Here is a 22644-nt window from a genome sequence, read left to right as displayed (position 1 = left end):
TCTATCATCATCCCCCAACCTGGAGCCCCCACAGTGTTATCCTGCTGCTTGCTGTGCTCCCCAATACCCCCAAATACTATCCTGAAGAAATAATAGTGCCCCCATAGTAATAGTGCTCCTCATAGTCCCACCAATAGTAATTCCCTTCTAGAATGTCCTCATTAGTAATACTGCCCCCCACACTGCCCTCCATTAAAGGGAGTCTGTCACCAGATTTTGACCTTATAGACTGCTTACATAGCGCTCTAGCATAGCAGTCTATGATTCTAATGGTACCTTTGATGTTTTCTTGTGAAGTTCCCCCAAGGCAAAAACTGACTTTTATTCATATGTAAATTAGGGCTCGCAAGTGCCCAGGGGCGCAGTTCACCTCGTTGGTGCCCAGGCTGTTCTGCCTCTTTTAGTCATATCCCCGCCCCAGCCTCTTCCTCTGCCCGCCCCGCTCTTCCTTTGTGTCCTCCTTCTCAAGTTCTCTGCAGCGAGATCCCGCGCCTGCGCTCTCCATTGCTTGGCCGGGGCATGCTCACTGCGATGCCCATTGTGGGTGTCTCTGGTCGGCCTCCTTGCCGCTGTTTCTTGCCGTTCGCCGGCGCATGCGCAGTAGCTACTGCGATGCCGTGCCCACAATGGTCATCGCAGTGCACATGCCTCGGCAAAGCTATGGATAGCGCAGGCGCTGGATCTCGCTGCAGAGAAGGAGGACGCAAAGGAAGAGCGGGGCGGGCAGAGGAAGAGGCTGGGGCGGGGATATGACAAAAAGGGGCAGAACAGCCTGGGCTCCAACGAGGTGAGCGCCGCCCTGGGCACTTGCGAGCCCTAATTTACATATGAATAAAAGTCAGTTTTTGCCTTGGGGGAACTTCACAAGAAAACATCAAAGGTACCATTAGAATCATAGACTGCTATGCTAGAGCGCTATGTAAGTGGTCTATAAGGTCACAATCTGGTGACAGACTCCCTTTAAGTAATTTGTCCGCCACACTGCCCCCATTAAGTAATTTGTCCGCCACACAAATTTGCCCACACACTGCTTCACAAATTTGCCCACACATTGCTTCATATTATGAATTCCCCCCCCCCCCCCCCCACCTTGTACTTGTCCACTGATCTGCTAAGCTGCTGCGCGGGCATGAGTTCAACTTCAGTCACTTGAGAGCGCAACCCCATCCTGCGGAGCGTAATCCCGCGAGACCCGTGACCTCCCGTGGGTCTCGCGGGATTACGCACCGCACTACTGGGTTGCGCTCTCAATTGACTGAATTCATGACCGCAGGGCACGGCGCAGCAGCCAAGCAGATTAGTGGACAGAAAAGTACATGACAGGGGGGGGAATAGCATTCGGGGCCTGGAATGTTTTGACCTAAGGACGCTCCCACCCGACACCGTCGCAAGTACTTGTGGCAGTGTTGGGTGGGAGCCAGAGCGAGGCCCCAACCAGCGCAAGGCCTCAGGCAGCGGCATAAGTGGCCTAATGGTAGAGCCGCCTCGGACAGGCGAGTTCTCATTGGAGTAACTATGCACCCGATGCACTACACGCCAACTCTGATGCCACACTACTGGCTGGGCAGGATATCTTGTCCAGGGCAAACTCAGCCAGTTGAGGCCACAAATTAAGTTTGGCTTCCCAGTAGTACAGGGGATCTTGGATGTGTGGTGGCAGGGCACACCCCAAAAGGTGATAACAAGCCCCCTTGGACGCCTGCTGTGTTTGGTCTTCCACCTCCTCAAAGCCACCTTCCTCCTCTGACTCCTCTTCTTCAGACTCCTCTCTCTGCGTTGCCTCTCTCTGCGTTATTATAAGGTATGTTAAGTAGTACTATTCCTATCAGGGGACGTGTATGGAATAGATTTTAGGAACCGGGAGATGGAAAAAGATGCTTGGTCAGTCCTCCTACTTCCAATTTGGGACACTGCGCGTGCAATCTACTGTGCCACCAGATAGGAGTGGTGTGTTATGTTGTTCTATTCTTATCAGTTTAATCCCTGTTACGTCCACTAGTATTATTATTATTATAAGGTGTGTTAAGTAGTACTATTCCTATCAGGGGACGTGTATGTAATAGATTTTAGACAACCGCAAAGAGTTGTCAATAGTTGACACACTCATGACATACATTTTATTCCTCTATGCGTCAATCTTGGTGTAGTGATGACTGTGCTCGTGCGCACGTTTGGGAGATTGCAGGCGATGGGGGTTTTTCAAAGCCTATGGTCGTGCTGAGGTAGTTCAGTGACAGTTAAGTGACCCAGAAAACAATGATTCTTCAGTGTGGGCCCATTGTTGGCCTAGTAGGCTTTAATGATCACCTTAGATGATCACAAAGAAAATTAATGTTTTTTCTATGCAAAATTATCCAGCCGATCACTTTTGGTCTGTTCACAATGAAGCAACGACCTTATCATCTGGGGTGTGCCAACATTGCCATTGCCAACACACTCATAGAGGTGGTCGCTTCATTGTGATACGTAAGCCCCTTTACCACAACAAGGTAACGATCATGAAGGGGAGTTGACACATGTATGTGCCTTTTTTTTTTTTTGCAGCCACAGTGCAGCACCAGAGGCCAGAAAAATTAGGCATGTACACAGGTGAGGTAATCTAGACTTTTTTGACCTAGGCGACTTCTCTTCTCAGTGACAATACCTCCTGCTGCGCTGAAGGTCCTTTCTGACAGGACACTTGAAGCGGGGCAGGCCAGAAGTTCTATCGCAAATTGGGATAGCTCAGGCCACAGGTCAAGCCTGCACACCCAGTAGTCAAGGGGTTCATCGCTCCTCAGAGTGTATATATCTGCAGTTAAGGCGAGGTAGTCTGCTACCTGTCGGTCGAGTCGTTTCCTTCGAGGGTGGACCCCGAAGGGCTGTGGTGATGCGTAGGACTTAAAAAGCTCTGCATGTCCTCCATCAATAACACGTCTGTAAAGCGTCCTGTCCTTGCCGGCGTGGTCGTGGGAGGAGGAGGATTACTTTCACCTCTTCCCCTGTTAGATTCCTGTTGTGCTGTGACATCACCCTTATACGTTGTGTAAAACATACTTTTTAATTTATTTTGCAACTGCTGCATCCTTTCCGACTTGCGGTAATTCGGTAACATTTCAGGCACTTTCTGCTTATACCGGGGGTCTAGTGGCGTGGCCACCTAGTACAGGTTGTTCTCCTTCAGCCTTTTTATACGAGGGTCCCTCAACAGGCACGACAGCATGAAAGACCCCATTTGCACAAGGTTGGATGCCGAGCTACTCATGTCCCGTTCCTCGTCCTCACTGATCTCACTGAAGGTATGTTTTTCCCCCCAGCCACGTACAACACCACGGGTACCAGATAGGTGACAACGAGCACCCTGGGATGCCTGCTGTGGTTGGTCTTCCTCCTCCTCCTCAAAGCCACATTCCTCATCTGACTCCTCTTCCTCACACTCCTCTTCCAGCGTTGCCGCAGGTCCAGCAAGCGATGCTGATGAGGCTGTTTCTGGTGGTGATGGTGACCACAACTCTTCCTCTTCCTCTTCACGCTCATCTACGGCCTGATCCAGCACTCTTCGCAGGGCACGCTCCAGGAAGAAAACAAATGGGATGATGTCGCTGATGGTGCCTTCGGTGCGACTGACTAGGTTTGTCACCTCCTCAAAAGGACGCATGAGCCTACAGGCATTGCGCATGAGTGTCCAGTAACATGGCAAACAAATTCCCAGCTCCGCAGAGGCTGTCCTAGCACCCCGGTCATACAAATACTCGTTATTGGCTTCTTGTTGGAGCCGGTGGTCGAACATTAGGAGTGTTGAATTCCAACGTGTCGGGCTGTCGCAAATCAAGCGCCTCACTGGCATGTTGTTTCGCCGCTGGATATCTGAAAAGTGCGCCATGGCCGTGTAGGAACGCCTGAAATGGCCACACACCTTCCTGGCCTGCTTGAGGACATCCTGTAAGTCTGGGTACTTATGCACAAAGCGTTGTACGATCAGATTACACACATGTGTCAACTTGCCCAAATTCAATGCCGCCAACAAATTGCTTCCGTTGTCACACACCACTTTGCCGATCTCCAGTTGGTGCGGAGTCAGCCACTGATCCACTGAAGCTGCTAGGCCAGGACCACAGGATCAGGGAGCAGGTCACCTACTATTGCGTCCCTAATACTGACCCTGACTCCTATCCGTATGAGCCAACCCAGATGGTAGGAGGGCTCATACTCCGTAACCTAGGGTCCCTACTAGCCCTCAGGATATCCCTGGACTAGGAGCAGGGTAAGACGACCTGTTCCTCCTAGACACGGACGAACAGGAGTCTAAACTGACCAAGCTGCAAGGAAGGGAGTACATATAAAGCCTATGGATATGGCAGGTGAGTGAAACCACTTTCACACCTACCTGCCACAGACACACTGACTGGAACCCGTGCTCAAATGCTGATGTCCACACCAAACATAAAAAGGACATAAACACACAGGAAACCAGATCCATAGCTGCAAAAAGGATAGACACCACACAAACATAAACATAACATCACAACATGTCTTTTTTATGACCACAAGGGTGGCCCTCACTGGAAGATGGTATAAGGATACCAGGAGGATGACCTGTCGTGGGTGTCGGACTTCCCACGACTCAGTTTCTTTTGGCACAGGTTGCAAATGGCATCGCTGTTGTCAGAGGCAGACACACCAAAAAAATGCCACACTGCTGAGCTCTGCAATGACGGCATTCTGGTGGTGGCAACAGCATGCGTTGATTGGCGTGCTGTCTGGCTGACCCCGGGTGCTGATACATGCTGTCTGACTGTGCCACTAGCTCCTTGCGACGACCTCCCCCTGCTTCCAACTCGTCTCCTCCTCCTCTCTGTCTCCCCATCTGAACTTTCCCCCTGTTCTTCTTCTCTTCGAGCGGGCACCCACGTGACATCCACAGATACATCGTCATCATCAACCGCTTCACTTGTATCTGACAACTCAGCAAAGGAAGCAGCAGCGGGTACAACATCATCATCATCACACCGTACGTCCATGTGTGTATTGCTGCCTGACTGAGACATATCCCTGTTATCTACATCCTCTGGCAATAATGGTTGTGCATCATTCATTTTTTCCAACTGATGTGTAAATACCTCCTCTGACAGATCGAGTAAAGCGGCTGTGGTGCTAGTGTTGGTGGTGGCGGCAGGCGGGCGGGCGAGTGGTAACTTGAGAGGTGCCCGAAGCTGAGCTGGAGGAGGATGGCGCGTCAAGGTTCCGAGCGGAAGCTGTAGAAGATTGGGTGTCCTGTGTTAGCCTGTCAACTATGTCCTCAGAACTTTTCGAGTTCAGGGTACGTGGCCTCTGAACACTGGGGATTATTATAGGGCCAAAATGAATCACAGCACCACGACCACGACGGCCCCTGCGGGGTGGCCTGCCTCTGCCTGTCATTTTTTTTAGATTAGTTTAGTTGTACTATGCGTGCAAGCTACTGTGACACCAGATATGAGTTGCGCTGGTGACACTATGCACTTGCAGCTGGGCCTTAAACACACAAACACGTGTGTGCAACTGACTGCTATTTATTCACAGTCTAAATTGTTGTTTTTCTTTAAATGTAATCTACTGTGACACCAGATATGAGTAGCGCTGGTGACACTGACACTGTGCACTTGCAGCTGGGCCTTAAACACACAAACACGTGTGTGCAACTGACTGCTATTTATTCACAGTCAAAATTGTTGTTTTTCTTTAAATGTAATCTACTGTGACACCAGATATGAGTAGCGCTGGTGACACTATGCACTTGCAGCTGGGCCTTAAACACACAAACACGTGTGTGCAACTGACTGCTGTTTATTCACAGTCAAAATTGTTGTTGTTTTTTAAATGTAATCTACTGTCACACCAGATATGAGTAGCGCTGGTTACACTATACACTTGCAGCTGGGCCTTAAACATACAAACACGTGTGTGCAACTGACTGCTATTTATTCACAGTCAAAATAGTTTTTTTTTTTTTTTTAATGTAATCTACTGTGACACCAGATATGAGTTGCGCTGGTGACACTATGCACTTGCAGCTGGGACTTAAACACACAAACACGTGTGTGCAACTGACTGCTATTTATTCACAGTCAAAATAGTTTTTTTTTTTTTTTTAATGTAATCTACTGTGACACCAGATATGAGTTGCGCTGGTGACACTATGCACTTGCAGCTGGGACTTAAACACACAAACACGTGCAGGCAACTGACTGCTATTTATTCACAGTCAAATATATATATATTTTTTAAATGTGATCTACTGTGACACCAGATATGAGTTGCGCTGGTGACACTGTGCACTTGCAGCTGGGCCTTAAACACACAAACACGTGTGTGCAACTGACTGCTATTTATTCACAGTCAAAATTGTTGTTTTTCTTTAAATGTAATCTACTGTGACACCAGATATGAGTAGCGCTGGTGACACTGACACTATACACTTGCAGATGGGCCTTAAACACACAAACACGTGTGTGCAACTGACTGCTATTTATTCACAGTCAAAATTGTTGTTTTTCTTTAAATGTAATCTACTGTGACACCAGATATGAGTAGCGCTGGTGACACTATGCACTTGCAGCTGGGCCTTAAACACACAAACACGTGTGTGCAACTGACTGCTATTTATTCACAGTCAAATATATATATATATTTTTTAAATGTAATCTACTGTGACACCAGATATGAGTTGCGCTGGTGACACTGTGCACTTGCAGCTGGGCCTTAAACACACAAACACGTGTGTGGCGAAACCAACCTCGCCACTGGGTTTTGGAGAGGACTGGCTGCTGGCCTCTTGCCCCTGGATTATGGGCCATATACTAACTTTTAAACCCCTGAACCTATTCAAGTGAATTTTGGATAGGTTTGTCCCCAAGTTATACTGTTTAAATTGATGTTAGTTATATGTATGGCCAATGTAAACTCACAAAGTTGTAACAATTTATAATAAGTGTAACTTGTCAGCTTGGGAGGAAATGCTGGGTGTGTTTCTATTGTGCCATTGTCCCATTGTGTGTTTAAAGGGTGATGTCTGTCCTATTGTCTGCACATGTGTATTGGTGACTTCTCTTTGTCTTGAGAGATAATTGGATTGCTCCTCGGTTGTCTCCGGGACAGAGAGGAGGAAACCATGATGCATTGTGGGGATATGTTGTATCTGTCCTATGTCACAGTCTTCATTCTGGTCCTCTGGGGGTGTGAATGATTGGTTGCTGTAGTTACATTGTATGTGTTGTAAATTACTGATTGGTTGTATTTCAAACCCCTATGGGCAGTACTATGTTTGTGGTTTATGAATAAAAGAGGCTGTACGTGAAGTACAGTCAGACCACTGCTTGACCCTCAACACGGAGCCTTGTCTCGTTATTGGGGGGATTCACTGTATGCTGTTAGAAGACCGATTGCCAGAAGTGTAAGCTGATCCCTGTTCGTCTGCTAGCAGCTATTCGTGAGGTTCCAGTTTGGAGTGCTACTTTGTATCCAGTTCGGGACTTTGGTGTTCTGCAGTAGCTGCGCCTGTCTCTCAGAAAGGGGCATATCGCCTAAACGGATTTTAACCCCTTGTCTGCTGAAACGGTCCGTTACAGCGTGTGTGCAACTGACTGCTATTTATTCACAGTCAAAATTGTTGTTGTTTTTTAAATGTAATCGACTGTGACAACAGATATGAGTTGCGCTGGTGACACTATGCACTTGCAGCTGGGACTTAAACACACAAACACGTGCAGGCAACTGACTGCTATTTATTCACAGTCAAATATATATATATTTTTTAAATGTAATCTACTGTGACACCAGATATGAGTTGCGCTGGTGACACTGTGCACTTGCAGCTGGGCCTTAAACACACAAACACGTGTGTGCAACTGACTGCTATTTATTCACAGTCAAAATTGTTTTTTTTTAAATGTAATCTACTGTGACACCAGATATGAGTAGCGCTGGTGACACTGACACTATACACTTGCAGATGGGCCTTAAACACACAAACACGTGTGTGCAACTGACTGCTATTTATTCACAGTCAAAATTGTTTTTTTTTTAAAATGTAATCTACTGTGACACCAGATATGAGTAGCGCTGGTGACACTATGCACTTGCAGCTGGGCCTTAAACACACAAACACGTGTGTGCAACTGACTGCTATTTATTCACAGTCAAATATATATATATTTTTTAAATGTAATCTACTGTGACCACGGGAGCGGCGCCAAAATCCCTAATATCTAAATTTGTGGGGGTATATAACCCATAAAAGATAGCACTTCTTATGTCGCTAATTGAGATAAAAGTATTATGTCGCTAATTGAGATAAAAACATATGGTTAGGACAATTATAAATTGACAAGTATAAAATTGAAATATAAAATCAAAATTTAAGTGACTCACTTCACCCAGGAGGGTAATGTGGGATAAAGCTCAAGACACCCACACTACACCTCCTGCGCCTGGATCGCCAGTAGAGTCTTAGAAATGGACAAAGACCACTCTCGAGTCCTTGTTCTTTCTTTTATTCTTTTTATTCCAAGAGCCAGGGTTGGGGGAAGGAGCAGCTCAACGCGTTTCGGGGCCTCTTAATGGGTCCCCTTCATCAGGAGCATAGACATTCAATATACAGTAAGATGGGGTTTAAATAGCATGTGGAATAACCAAAAAGACCGCCAAAAACGGCATCAAATTGTGTCACTTCCTGTTTCTGCATGCGTTCCAATGTGGAACGCATCGGAAGTGACGACCTCTACATCTCAAAAGAATTGGTTTGATAGGTAAAATCGATCTAAAGTACAGATACATTCAATATACAATATACAATAAGATGGGGTTTAAATGGTATGTGAAAAAGCCAAAAAGACCGCCAGGAACGGCATCAAATTGTGTCACTTCCGGTTTCTGCATGCGTTCCACTGTGGAACGCATCGGAAGTGACGACCTCTACATCTCAAAAGCATTGGTTCGATAGGTAAAATCAATCTAAAATACAGTGGGGCCATTTAAAAAACATATGGGGTTAGTAGGGGTAACCTACACCCTCCTTTGAATGTGAAAGATAGTGTGTGTCCCCCTTTCTTCACTGCGCCACGGTGGAACGCAAACCGGACTTCCGGTATATTCCACCGTGGAGCGCTCCGGAAACGGAAGTCCCGGGTGCTACTATGGGTCTGTGCAAAGTCTTATGTAATGTTCGTGGTGGAACGCATACCCGACTTCCGGTGTGTCCCATCGTGGAACGCACCAGAACCGGAGCCGCGCCTCCAGACGGGGGTGTGTATGTTATATCGTCAAGGGGTTTGAAAACAAAACAAAAAGAAAAAAGAAAAAAAAAAAAAAAAAAAAAGGGAAAGAAAAACAAAGGGGGGGGGGGGGTCCTTACGAATAGATTCATACTGAGTCTCGGGATATTAATACATATAGGTTTTTGCACAATGGTGTCAATTAGTGTGGGTGGAGTCATTTTATCCATTGTCATGTGATTGGGGTTTGGGGGAAGGGTTCTAATAAGGGGCGATATTTTAGATAATACAAGGGGGACTGCAGCAGGTATCAATAGTAATCCAACAAGTGATAGTGGAAAGATCTTGATTAATTGACAGGGGTGATATTGATGATAAATATATACATTGATCAATGGATCATATCTAGAAACAACTCATATATATATATATAACTTGTAAAAAATATGTATCATAAAAAATATATATAACTATATAAGAAAATAATATATATATATATATATATATATATATAAACATAATACATATATAAAAATAAATAATATTAAAAATAAAAAATAATAAAATTAAAAATAAAAAATAAAAATAAATAATAAAATTAAAAATAAAAAAATATATATATATATAAAAGAAATTTTTTATTTTTATTTTTGATAAAAAATATCTGTATAGATAGATACATAGATATCATGTTTTAAATGCGTATACGGATAGGGACGTATGGATGATGCTGTGATTGTATCATAGGTGAAAAATACAGGGTTGGGATAGTGGTACTCTTTTAATAGTTAGAATATTCTAGACATTCATTCAAACCGAAAGGGGATAGGGTGTTTAGTGTAAATATCCAGAACATTTCCTTCCGGCATAACTGTTGGTATGATGAGGTGATGGTTTCTAGGGGTGTGACTGTGAGACCGATTATGGATCCCTCATGCCTTTCGGAGAAATGTCGTGATACGCTGTGTGTTAGGACTTTACGTTTAATGTTGGACCTGTGCTCACACATTCTTTCTCTGAGAGTTTGTGTGGTCCTACCGACGTATTTTGAACCGCAGGGACATTTTAGGAGATAGATGACGTTTCTGGTTCCGCAGTTTAAATCTTGTTTTATAGTCCAGGGACCCGAGGGACCCCCAGTTTCGATGGTCTTAGTGCCGTGTGCAATCATTGCGCAGCATTTGCACTTTTTAATGCCACATTTAAAACATCCTTTTTTCATGGGTAGTGGAACGATTGTATTCGTAGGGGCTTTGAGTTTGGGACAGGATGGGGCGATGATGTTTTTGATGGTTTGTGCCCTTCTAAAAGTTATGGACGGCAATTGGGGTAGTATATTTTTGAGGATGGGATCTTTCAGCAGGATATTCCAGTGCTTCATTACTACTTTTCTGATGTTTTGGTGGTCTCTGTTGTATCTGGTGATAAGGTTGTATTGGTATCCTTTCTCGTCCGTAGTTTTTGGGAGTGGTGGTTTCAACGCTTCTTTTTGATCTATTTTTAGGATCCTCTGGGTCGACGCCTTGATTAGACTTTTGGGGTAGCCTTTTTCCAGAAAACGATCTTTAAGAATTCCTAGTTGTGTTTTGAGGGTCTTTTGAGGGTCTATTCGTATTTACGAATCTATTCGTAAGGACCCCCCCCCCCCCTTGTTTTCATTTCCCCTTTTTTTTGTCTTCTTTTTTTTTTTTTTTTTCTTTTTTCTTTTTGTTTTGTTTTCAAACCCCTTGACGATATAACATACACACCCCCGTCTGGAGGCGCGGTTCCGGTTCTGGTGCGTTCCACGATGGGACACACCGGAAGTCGGGTATGCGTTCCACCACGAACATTACATAAGACTTTGCACAGACCCATAGTAGCACCCGGGACTTCCGTTTCCGGTGCGCTCCACGGTGGAATATACCGGAAGTCCGGTTTGCGTTCCACCGTGGCGCAGTGAAGAAAGGGGGACACACACTATCTTTCACATTCAAAGGAGGGTGTAGGTTACCCCTACTAACCCCATATGTTTTTTAAATGGCCCCACTGTATTTTAGATTGATTTTACCTATCGAACCAATGCTTTTGAGATGTAGAGGTCGTCACTTCCGATGCGTTCCACAGTGGAACGCATGCAGAAACCGGAAGTGACACAATTTGATGCCGTTCCTGGCGGTCTTTTTGGCTTTTTCACATACCATTTAAACCCCATCTTATTGTATATTGTATATTGAATGTATCTGTACTTTAGATCGATTTTACCTATCAAACCAATTCTTTTGAGATGTAGAGGTCGTCACTTCCGATGCGTTCCACATTGGAACGCATGCAGAAACAGGAAGTGACACAATTTGATGCCGTTTTTGGCGGTCTTTTTGGTTATTCCACATGCTATTTAAACCCCATCTTACTGTATATTGAATGTCTATGCTCCTGATGAAGGGGACCCATTAAGAGGCCCCGAAACGCGTTGAGCTGCTCCTTCCCCCAACCCTGGCTCTTGGAATAAAAAGAATAAAAGAAAGAACAAGGACTCGAGAGTGGTCTTTGTCCATTTCTAAGACTCTACTGGCGATCCAGGCGCAGGAGGTGTAGTGTGGGTGTCTTGAGCTTTATCCCACATTACCCTCCTGGGTGAAGTGAGTCACTTAAATTTTGATTTTATATTTCAATTTTATACTTGTCAATTTATAATTGTCCTAACCATATGTTTTTATCTCAATTAGCGACATAATACTTTTATCTCAATTAGCGACATAAGAAGTGCTATCTTTTATGGGTTATATACCCCCACAAATTTAGATATTAGGGATTTTGGCGCCGCTCCCGTGGTCCTTTTTTAGCGTCTCCACGCTACCCCACTCCCAATCTTCAAATCACCCACCGAGAGTCCTTTAGGTGGGTTGAGACCATTTGGCTGCCTGCCCTTATCTGCCCCACCACTTTTACCGTACACGGAAATTAGAAGATACTCATTCTGTCCTACCTTTGGCGCCCTGCGCAGTTAACCCTGGACCATCGTTTTGAAGGCCCAGTGACTAACCCTCTCTTTTTTCCTTATCCTGTCTCTGATCTACTGTGACACCAGATATGAGTTGCGCTGGTGACACTGTGCACTTGCAGCTGGGCCTTAAACACACAAACACGTGCAGGCAACTGACTGCTATTTATTCACAGTCAAAATTGTTGTTTTTCTTTAAATGTAATCTACTGTGACACCAGATATGAGTTGCGCTGGTGACACTGACATAATACACTTGCAGATGGGCCTTAAACACACAAACACGTGTGTGCAACTGACTGCTGTTTATTCACAGTTAAAATTGTTGTTTTTCTTTAAATGTAATCTACTGTGACACCAGATATGAGTTGCACTGGTGACACTATGCACTTGCAGCTGGGCCTTAAACACACAAACACGTGTGTGCAACTGACTGCTATTTATTCACAGGGCATGAAACACACACGCGTGCCGACAACTGACTGCTATTATTATACAGTCAAAAAAGTTGTTGTTTTTTTTTTATAGCAAGCTACTGTGACACCAGATATGAGTGGTGGCACTGGGCCAGTGGGCACAGAATACGCTGTGAGCCTGACACACACGCTGGCAGGAAACTGCAATTAGATTACACAGGGAAAAAAAAAGCAGACTGATGTTCTAGCCCTAAAAAGGGCTTTTTGGAGTGCTGTCCTTACAGCAGAGATCAGATGAGTCTTTTAGGACTGTAGTGGACACTGAATACACTGGCCTAGCTATCGATTTCCCTATTAAATCAGCAGCAGCTACACTATCCCTCCTTTCACTAAGAATGCAGCTTCCGAATGAATCTAAAATGGATGCTGTCCAGGAGGTGGGAGGGTCTGGGAGCGAGGGTATGATGCTGATTGGCTGGAATGTGTCTGCTGACTGTGAGGTACAGGGTCAAAGTTTACCCAATGATGACAAATAGGGGGAGGACCAAACATTGCATATGTTCGCCCGCCGCGGCGAACGCGAACAAGCGATGTTCGCCGGGAACTATTCGCCGGCGAATAGTTCGGGACATCTCTATTCCTAATAACATAAGAACTTTAAAATACAGATCTCTAGTTCCTAGGGGACAGGATAGACTGTTACCATCCTGCCTCTTACACTCAAGGTCATGTAATTGTGTCTTGCAGGTAAGAGAACACACATTAAGGGTAATAAACAGGGTAAAATGATGATATTCAGGTCCCTGTAATCAGCTACAGCTGCTGGTAATACAGTGTGAGTAGATAACACGCTGCATAAATGTTAGTGAAGTACACAGACATGTCACATGGTACTAAGGCATAGTGAATGTGATTGTTATAGGAGCTGATGCCCATATATATGATTATACTGCACTATTTGCTTATTGTGACGCAGGTACAGTAATAACAGAGCTGCACACGATAATTATTATATCTTATAAGAAGGCTATATCCGTTAATGTTAATGTCAGTATTGAATAGATAGATGTATATTAGTATGTGTGGACAGGATAGACTGTTACCCTCCTGCCTCTTACACTCAAGGTCATGTAATTGTGTCTTGCAGAAAATGTTCAATAAAAACACTTCTGTCTTCACCCAGCCGCTCCCTTCGCACTTTGGAATTATTAACCATACTTTCAGCATATGTGCAACACAGGCCTCAATCAATATTTAATTGAAGCAGGTATATCGCATCCCTCAATCAGTATTTTGTGGAAGCAGATGTATCACACCCCTCAATCATTTTTTGGGGGGGCAAAAGGTATATCACAACTATTGCAATTATATGTTCCAATAGCGTTTGTCACTCTGTGTGGCTGCAGTATCACAGCAGAATCGCACACAACTGCTGCATAATACAAATGCACTATAATATACCGTCTATGTTAGAAAGTATATTATAAGTATATCGCACCCCTCTGTGTATCACACCTGTCGATAGCACACTATACCAGTCCTTAAAAGAACTTTTGTGGCCCTATTAGCCAGCGTTTGGTGTCCCTAACAGTCTGTCCCTGCTCCACACAGCAACCTCTCCCTACACTGGCAAAACACAGAATGTAAAATGGCTGCCAGATCAGGTTCTGTTATGGGGTGGGGGTGTGTCCATGTGCTGAAACATCTCAATTGGCTCTCCTGTCCCACCTGATGGATGTGTCATGGGTCAAATTTCGGCGCAATGCAAAAGAATATGGCGCATGCTAACATCGCCATATGTTCACATGTTCAGCGAATCGCGAACGATCAAAATTTGCCGCGAAACAACCGCTGGGCGAATCGCAAGGCCATCTCTAGCGATGAATAGAGCAGCAACCTAGAATCTTCCAAACATATGCTTTTCGGTCATAGGTAATGTCCCTCAGGAAGTTGAGGGGTGTGCTGATGAAGAAGTGTTTTAGCAGAGATACTTTTCCAGAACAAGTTGGTTGTATGAGCTCCCATTGACCAGGATCTGGATGTCGGGAAAATCATTACTACTTAAAACTACTTTATTTGTGAGTTTGATACTAAAATTATTCTGAAAACATTAAGACATTCAGATCCTCCACAGAACCCACCAAATCATCAGCATGTCATCGATATAGCCGCCCCCAGAATGGGATCCTCTCAATCCAGCTCATCCATTCAGTTAAAAAGATTGCTTTTTCCCTCCGCCCCAAGAACAAGTTGTCATGTGACGGGCACAGAACACTTCTCTATGTGATCCCAGTATTTACATCTGATGGTGTAGATTTTAAGGACAATCTAATAAATGTGTGATTTTTATTGGATGTTGGTCCTGAGCATCTTTCCTATTTGGTGTTTCTCAATATAAAAAAAAAAGAGAGGGTCTAAGAGGGGCTTGTGGTAGAGACACCATGCGTTCATTCACCGACTTTGCATGAGGCACTGTCATCTGGTTGGGGTAACTTTCTAACACTTCGGTTTGTGATATATTAGGGGTGGAAGAGTCATCGGGTCACCTGTAAGCAGAGATATTGTGCTCAACTGTTCATGGAGTCGGACTGTTGTGCACGGTGTTGTGAGAGGATAGTCTTCCCGGTCACAGCATTACAACATGCCCATCTGCCTCTGGAGGTGAAGGGACAGGAAGAGTTGTCCATCTGGACCAAAAATGCAGCTCATTAATAACAAGCATTAACCAAAAATAGGACCTAAAGTCCTACAATCTAAAGAAAATAAAAAACTACAGAGAAATCATCTTGTCCTTATAGGACTTCTGTCCATGGTGATGGAACGAGACCTGCACCAGTTCACAATCAAATCTTCATGTACATGAGGCTGATATACTCATCATATTATACGTGAGTAACTGATCGTCCCAGATAAACTGAGTGACTAGAAGAAAAATAGGAATTTATGAAGCAGAAGTCGCGTGTTTTGCTGTATCAGCAGTAACATATCATCCGGTGTCTCCGCACACAAGAGGTTTCCAGAAAAGAGGAACTTGACTTATTGTAAAGTGTTAAATAGCTTTTAGAGAGACATTTACTGTAAGACGGCTGAGAAGAGGACATGCAGGGCAGATACATGGGTCATTTAATTTGCTCATTATCTATTGGGTTTGATATCATTGCTAGCGTTACTTACTTCCCTATGTTGGCCGATGCCCCTCAGCTATACAGGGTCCAGATACTGGTCAGCAGATCCTGGACTGGGGTAACACAAGTAACCACAGGGTCTGATTTGAAGTGGAAATTTATTTTGGGGTCTTATCTGGGGTGTAAATTCATTTTGGGTGTGGTCTGTATCTAACATGTAGCTGATATCAGCAGGACTTCTGCTCTATAGTCGTTATTATGACAAATCGTAGGCAGGAGATCATGGAAAGGCAATGTTCAGTGTGGCCAGGGGGGAATGGACTGTGTAGTGTGTTTTAGAGCGCAGTGTATAGTATGGCCCCAAACATAGTGTGTATTGTCCCCTCAACCTCCTAGGCAGCTCTACAAGAGGATACAACCCATCATCCTCTTAACATTTTTGGACGGATTGCTTGCAGCCATTTATAATTCCCAAAGGGTACTTGGAGTATCCCCTTTTTTGCTCCATTTTTTGAAGGTTAAGGGTTTTATCTTCCCTCTGTCCATACTCTTTCTCTTCTGCTGATACTCCATCTCTGGGATGTCTAACGCAAAGAATTAGAGGGAATGTCTTGTTTTGTGTCTTTCTTTTTACATTTCAATCAGTAGAAGAGAAATAATGTTTGATATTTTTAGAAATATTGGAGACCATGTTGGAGACACACCATCTTCCCCTCTCTAGTGCAGAACAGAGTGTGTGATTTCTGGCAGCTGAAATGAATGGAAGTCTGAAGAGAAATATCATAGCCCATTACAGTCAGGGGCAGGGGAGCTGCGTACCGAGCCTAATCTAAGAGTATCCTGCCTAATCTAGTCTTCTGACAAGACAATAGAGCTTTTATTATATTCACTGCACACTAATAAGAGTAAAATTACTTTGCTGGCCTGTCCTGGATTCACAGCGGTGACTGAGAATCTAGAAAAAAAAAAAATTAAAGTAGCCTCATGTCGTTGTAGGCAGGACCAAGTTTACAAAAAGTTAGGCCAACACAAGCAGTCGGGCTCAGCAATACCATAGTACAGCCCTGAATTCTGCCCCAGCACAACCAAATAGCACAGTGCAGCACAAAATACAAACTGTGACGAATAGAACCTCGCAGCCCCACCGGACGTCACTGTATGTCGGGAGGACGCAGTACGTTTTTATCACTTGTTACCAAGACGTGACGTTACGCCCTCCCCGGGAGTATGTAAGGTCAGCTTGGCACAGTTTTACACAGACACCGCCTGTCCACACAGGCACAGGGAGGGAGAAAGGGTGGGCCACGCAACTTCCGGTGTGGCACAACTCTCGCTCACACCCTGAGAGAGCCATTTCACTGCCCCAGTGAAACAGAGCCCTGCCAGCCCGGTAGACTGCCACCAGTTCCTCGTCAGATATAAGCCCGGTCCATTAACAGGTTTATATTGGGCCAGAAACCAGCCCAGTTAGCATGTAATGCTATACCCAGACACGGACATGTGGGATTCGTGGATCGAAATACAAGAACAGTGCAAGATTAACCCCTTCTCGACACATGACGTAATAGTACGTCATGGCGGTAAGTGACTTTCCGCATTTGGACGTACTATTACATCAGGATGATCGGGCAGACACCTGAGCGGTTTGTGTCCAATCACTGCAGAGGCCCAGCAGTCACTGATAGCCGGGCCCCTGCTGACCACAGCATACAAAGAGTTTGCGGTGGGTGAGGGAGCCCATCGGGTCCCCGCGCTGTTGTGGCAGGGACCCGATGGATGACAAGTCAGCCCGATGCCATGCACAGCATCGGGACCTGCCTTCTACGGGGGCCGAGGAGATCCAGCCCCAGGCCCGTCTCCTAGGCAACCTGTTAGTGTATTACAGTGTTGCCTCTGTGTAATCCACTAACAGGCAATGCATTACAATACAGATGTATTGTAATGCATTGCAGAAGGGATCAGAACCTCAAAAGTTGAAGTCCCAGGAGTGGGACAAAAAATAAGTTGTTTTAAAAAAAAAAGTGTTTTTAATAAAAAAAAAGGTTTCAAGTAAAAAAAGAAAAAATGTCCCTTTTCCCACTTAAAAAAAAAAGAAAAAGAAAAAACAGACATATTAGGTATCGCCGCATCCGTAACGACCGGCTATATAGCTATATCACATGATCCACCCCGTCCAATAAACACCGTAAAAAAAAGCAATTTTTGTCACCTTACATCACAAAAAGTGCAATACCAAGCAATCAAAAAGACGTATGCCCCCAAAATGGTACCAATAAAACTGTCACCTTATCCCCCAAAAAATAAAAAAAACTATAGCTTTCAGAATATGGAGACACTAATATTATTGGATGAAAGTGAAATAAATAAATAAAAAGTAGACATATTAGGTATCGCCGTGTCTGTACCAACCAGCTCTATAAAAATATCACATGATCTAACCCCTCAGGTAAACACCGTAAAAAAAAAAAATCTAAAAGTGCCAAAAAAGCAATTTTTGTCACCTAACATCATATAAAGTGCAACACCAAGTGATCAAAAAGGCCTATGCACGCCAAAATAGTAACAATATACCGTCACCTAATCCTGCAAAAAATTAGACCCTACCTAAGACAATCGGCCAAAAAATAAAAAAGCTTTGGCTGTCAGACTATGGAGACACTTAAACATCATTTTTTTGGTTTAAAAAATGCTATTATTGCATTAAAACTTAAATAAATAAGAAAAAGTATACATACTAGGTATTTCCACGTCCGTAATGACCTGCTCTATAAAATATCACATGACCTAACCCCTCAGATGAACACTGTAGAAATAAATAAATAAAAACTGTGCCAAAATAATCAATTTTTTGGTCACCTTGCCCCATAAAGTGTAATATTGACCCCAGAAATGGTACCAATAAAAACTTCAACTCTTCCTGCAAAAAACGAGCCTCTGCACAAGACGATTGGTGGAAAAATAAAAAAAATATGCCATTCAGAAAATGGAGACAAAAACATAATTTTTTTCAAAAATGCTTTATTATGTAAAACTGAAATAAACAAAGAAAGTAATATTTGATATCATCGCATCCCTAACAACCTGCTTTATAAAAAATAGCACATGATAAAAACAGTGCCAAAACAGCGATTTTTTGGTTACCTTTCCTAACAAAAACCATGATTTAGAGCGACTCTAAATCATATGTATCCAAAAATAGTACCAATAAAACTGTCACCTTATCCTGTAGTTTCAAAAATGGGGTCACCTTTGGGAGTTTCTACTGTAGGGGTGCATCAGGGGGGCTTCAAATGGGACATGGCATCTAAAACCCAGTCCAGCAAAATCTGCTTCCAAAAACCATCTTCCCTTCTGCTTCCTGCTGTGTGCCCTTACAGCAGTTTATGGGGTGTTTCTGTAAACCACGGAATTAGGGTAATAAATATTGAGTTTTGTTTGGCTTTTAACCCTCGAAGTGTTGATGAAAAAAATGGATTAAAATGGAAAATTTGCCCAAAAAGTGAAATTTAGAAATGTATTTTCCATTTTACTTTGTGGAACACCTAAAGGGTTAAGAAGGTTAGTAAAATCAGTTTTGAGTAACTTGAGGGGTGTAGTTTCTACAGTTGGGTCATTTGGTGGGATTTCTACTATGTAAGTCCCACAAAGTTACTTTAGACCTTAACTGGTCCTTAAAAAGTGGATTTTTGAAATTTTCGTAAAAATTGTAAGAATTGCTTCTAAACTTCTAAGCCTTCTAACGTCCTAAAAAAAATAAAATGACATTTATAAAATGATGCCAACATAAAGTAGACATATGGTCAATGTTAAGTAATAAATATTTTATGAGGTATCACTTATTTATGACTTTTCTCGTGACACATTGTACCTCGTGACAATCTCAGAATGGCTTGGATGCATAAAAGTGTTCCAAAGTTATTACCACATAAAGTGACACATGTCAGATTTGAAAAAAATGGCCTGGGCAAGAGGGCGAAAACTGGCCCGGGGTAGAAGGGGTTAAAGTATATATTTATTCACTATAAGGGCGCATTAGACACAACACTATATACACACAGAAATATGCAATGGTCAGAGATGTAAATACAGGTGATGGTACAGTCAATATTAACAGATAAAAGTCAGTTACCAGATATGCTGCAGTCGTGGATGCTGTAATCACACGGGGGGCAGTGATGTCAGCAGGATTTCCAGGTCTCTCCAAACACGATACATGACGTGACCTCCCTTCAGAGAACGACAATGGCCACTGCATTGCATGGGCAGTTAACCCTTAGTCGGTCATTCCCCTTTCTCCCCCTGGGAGGATCCCGCTCCCCTACTTGGGTATGGTAGCCAGAACTCCTCACTGGACAATCATAGGGAGACGATTCTGGCGCCAATGGTTCTGCTTGAATTCCTGGTGCATTTGGAAACCAAACACGGGAGAACATCCGTCTTGGTCCCAGGGTCTCAAAGACGTAAACAGTGTATTGCTAAAATGTGTGGTAAGTTCACAATTCCTTATGAACTCTCAGGTCCATGATGTCTAGAGAATTTGTTTGAGGTAGATGAGCACCTCAGTCCCTCATAGGGGGATTGTCCTGTCAGATAAGTTAGCTTCCAGCCTGGCTCCTGGAGGTGTGAAAGGGCAGACAGTAAATTACTGTATATCTCATATTCCTCACACAAACATAGAAGATTGACTTCAGGAATCAACCTATTTCTATTTATCTTATCATAGATTTGTTTATCCCAGGCAGGTTCACATTCACTTCACTGTAGATTTCCCAACCACAACCACTGTTCCAAGCTTCAACTACTCTTTTGGCTTAAAAATATATCCTCACATTGGTTCTGATCTACATATGACATCCATCGATGTGTCCTCTGATGTAGACATTCTCTTTCCTTATGTTATCAATTCAGCCCAGACCACCATGACAACTTCTTTCCGCAATGTCTAATCTCTGCAGAGTTTATCACACAAACATGTTTTTTTACTCTTTTCCATAATTGTTCACAAACTCCCCATCCAGGTGGCCCAACAGTGTAATCCTGCTATTACCTCCCATAATGTGCCCACTGTGCTCGTCCCAAAGTCCCCAAATACTATACTGCAGAAATGCTAGGCAAAGAAAAAGTTTCCAACTCCCCACTACTCCTTGGGACCCACATTGGTGCACGGAAAGCAATGAAGCTTAGGGGGGACCAAGTAGTGAGAAGCGGCAGCTGTAGTAGCAGCCATATGGTATAAATTGGCAGAAAGACAACAGAATGATGGAGGCAGCAGCAGAAGCTTTACAGAAGATGTGGTTAGCACTGGAGTCCTGGGTTCAAATCTGACCAAGGACAACATCTGCATGGAGTTTGCATGTTCTCCACATAAACAAAACAACAACCGAGAGAGTATATATAATTCCTTACAAATGTATATTTTTTTTATTAATGGATAAAAAAGTGTACAAGACACTATCATAGTAAATAGTACGAGTTTCCAAAGTTTGAATACTGCATCTATGACGTCCAATTACCTATGCAATCAATCCACATTAGTCATGAATCAATGTATAGGGGGAACACAATCAGCCTGACTGAATAACCTGCAGGGTATGATAATCCCTGCTGATTACAAGTGCGTATGTGTCCCTATACCTAAAACATGTAATATAAAGTGACTAGTGCACAATAAAAGACAGAGTGTGGAGTGTGTTAATACCTGTGTGGTTGCGGTGTGGACGAAAGGTGCTGCTCCTCGACGCGCGTTTCGTCGTAAATGACTTCCTCAGGAGGAGTGAACAATGGGGTGAATAGTAGTGTATTTAAATAAGGTGTTGTCCTATCGCAGGCCTGAACAAGGGTCATGTGTTAGATCATGTATTAGATGTAATTACCTTCTGCTGATCGGGTCATGTGTACGGCGCATGACCCGCCTCATCCAGCTGCGTATAGCAACTTCCGCCCTCACCCTGAGTCCGGTATCGGAGAGGGCAATCACTAACGTCACTCGTGACGCGGATGGACCTCGCCGACACCCGATCCCGGTGGATGACGGCGCAAGCGCATGCGTGGTGAGGCTGTCATGCGCACCAAGACCCACAGCATTGTGGAAGATACATGGATTGTATATATGTAGCAGCGACTCAACCATCAATCGATGTTATTGATGCATATTTTTGTGCATATATATTCCTCATTATTACAAACCCTATGTATATATAGTCTATTAACTAAGGTGGGAAAAAAGTGTATAGAGTATAATATATTATGTTACTGTCTATGTGTTCACATCTATTTTACGGACACAGAATATCCATATTGCCAATCTTATTGATTAAGTGACTTGTTGCAATAAATAGGTACGAATGTGACAAACTGTGTTAATGAACAATAATTCATAAATGTGAAGATTATAAATTCATTAATATGCAAGTGATACAACCTAAATACTAAATGTGATACCTCGTGATCTCAATATATCCTTCAATCTGTGAAGGGATAATACATAACATGATGATGAATATTATATTAAAATTAATTTGATAAACAATCAATACTAATGAAATAACAATTATTACATGATAGACATATTGCTCTACAAATATGAATGAATAAATGCTATTTATCTGACAATCCTAATAGAATCACATTATTAAAAAGAACAACATATTCCAATCTTCCTATGATCTAAGTGACGACAATACTTATCGATGTGACAGTGATTTGGTGAAATGTCCATTACTATCTCATTACTGATGATTGAAGATGTCTTGCTTGTAGTTACCCTCCACTTTTATACTGATAATGTTCTTTATTGATACGGTAGGTTAACTGATGAGGGTCGGCCCATTTTCATGCAATATTGGACAACACCCTTTATTTCTAGAAAGAAAAAAATGTTTCAATAATAA

Source organism: Bufo bufo, chromosome 2 (genome assembly GCF_905171765.1).
Source record: "Bufo bufo chromosome 2, aBufBuf1.1, whole genome shotgun sequence".
Taxonomy (NCBI): Eukaryota; Metazoa; Chordata; class Amphibia; order Anura; family Bufonidae; genus Bufo; species Bufo bufo.
The sequence above is the reverse complement of the archived record's forward strand: the minus strand, read 5'-3'. Positions refer to the sequence as shown.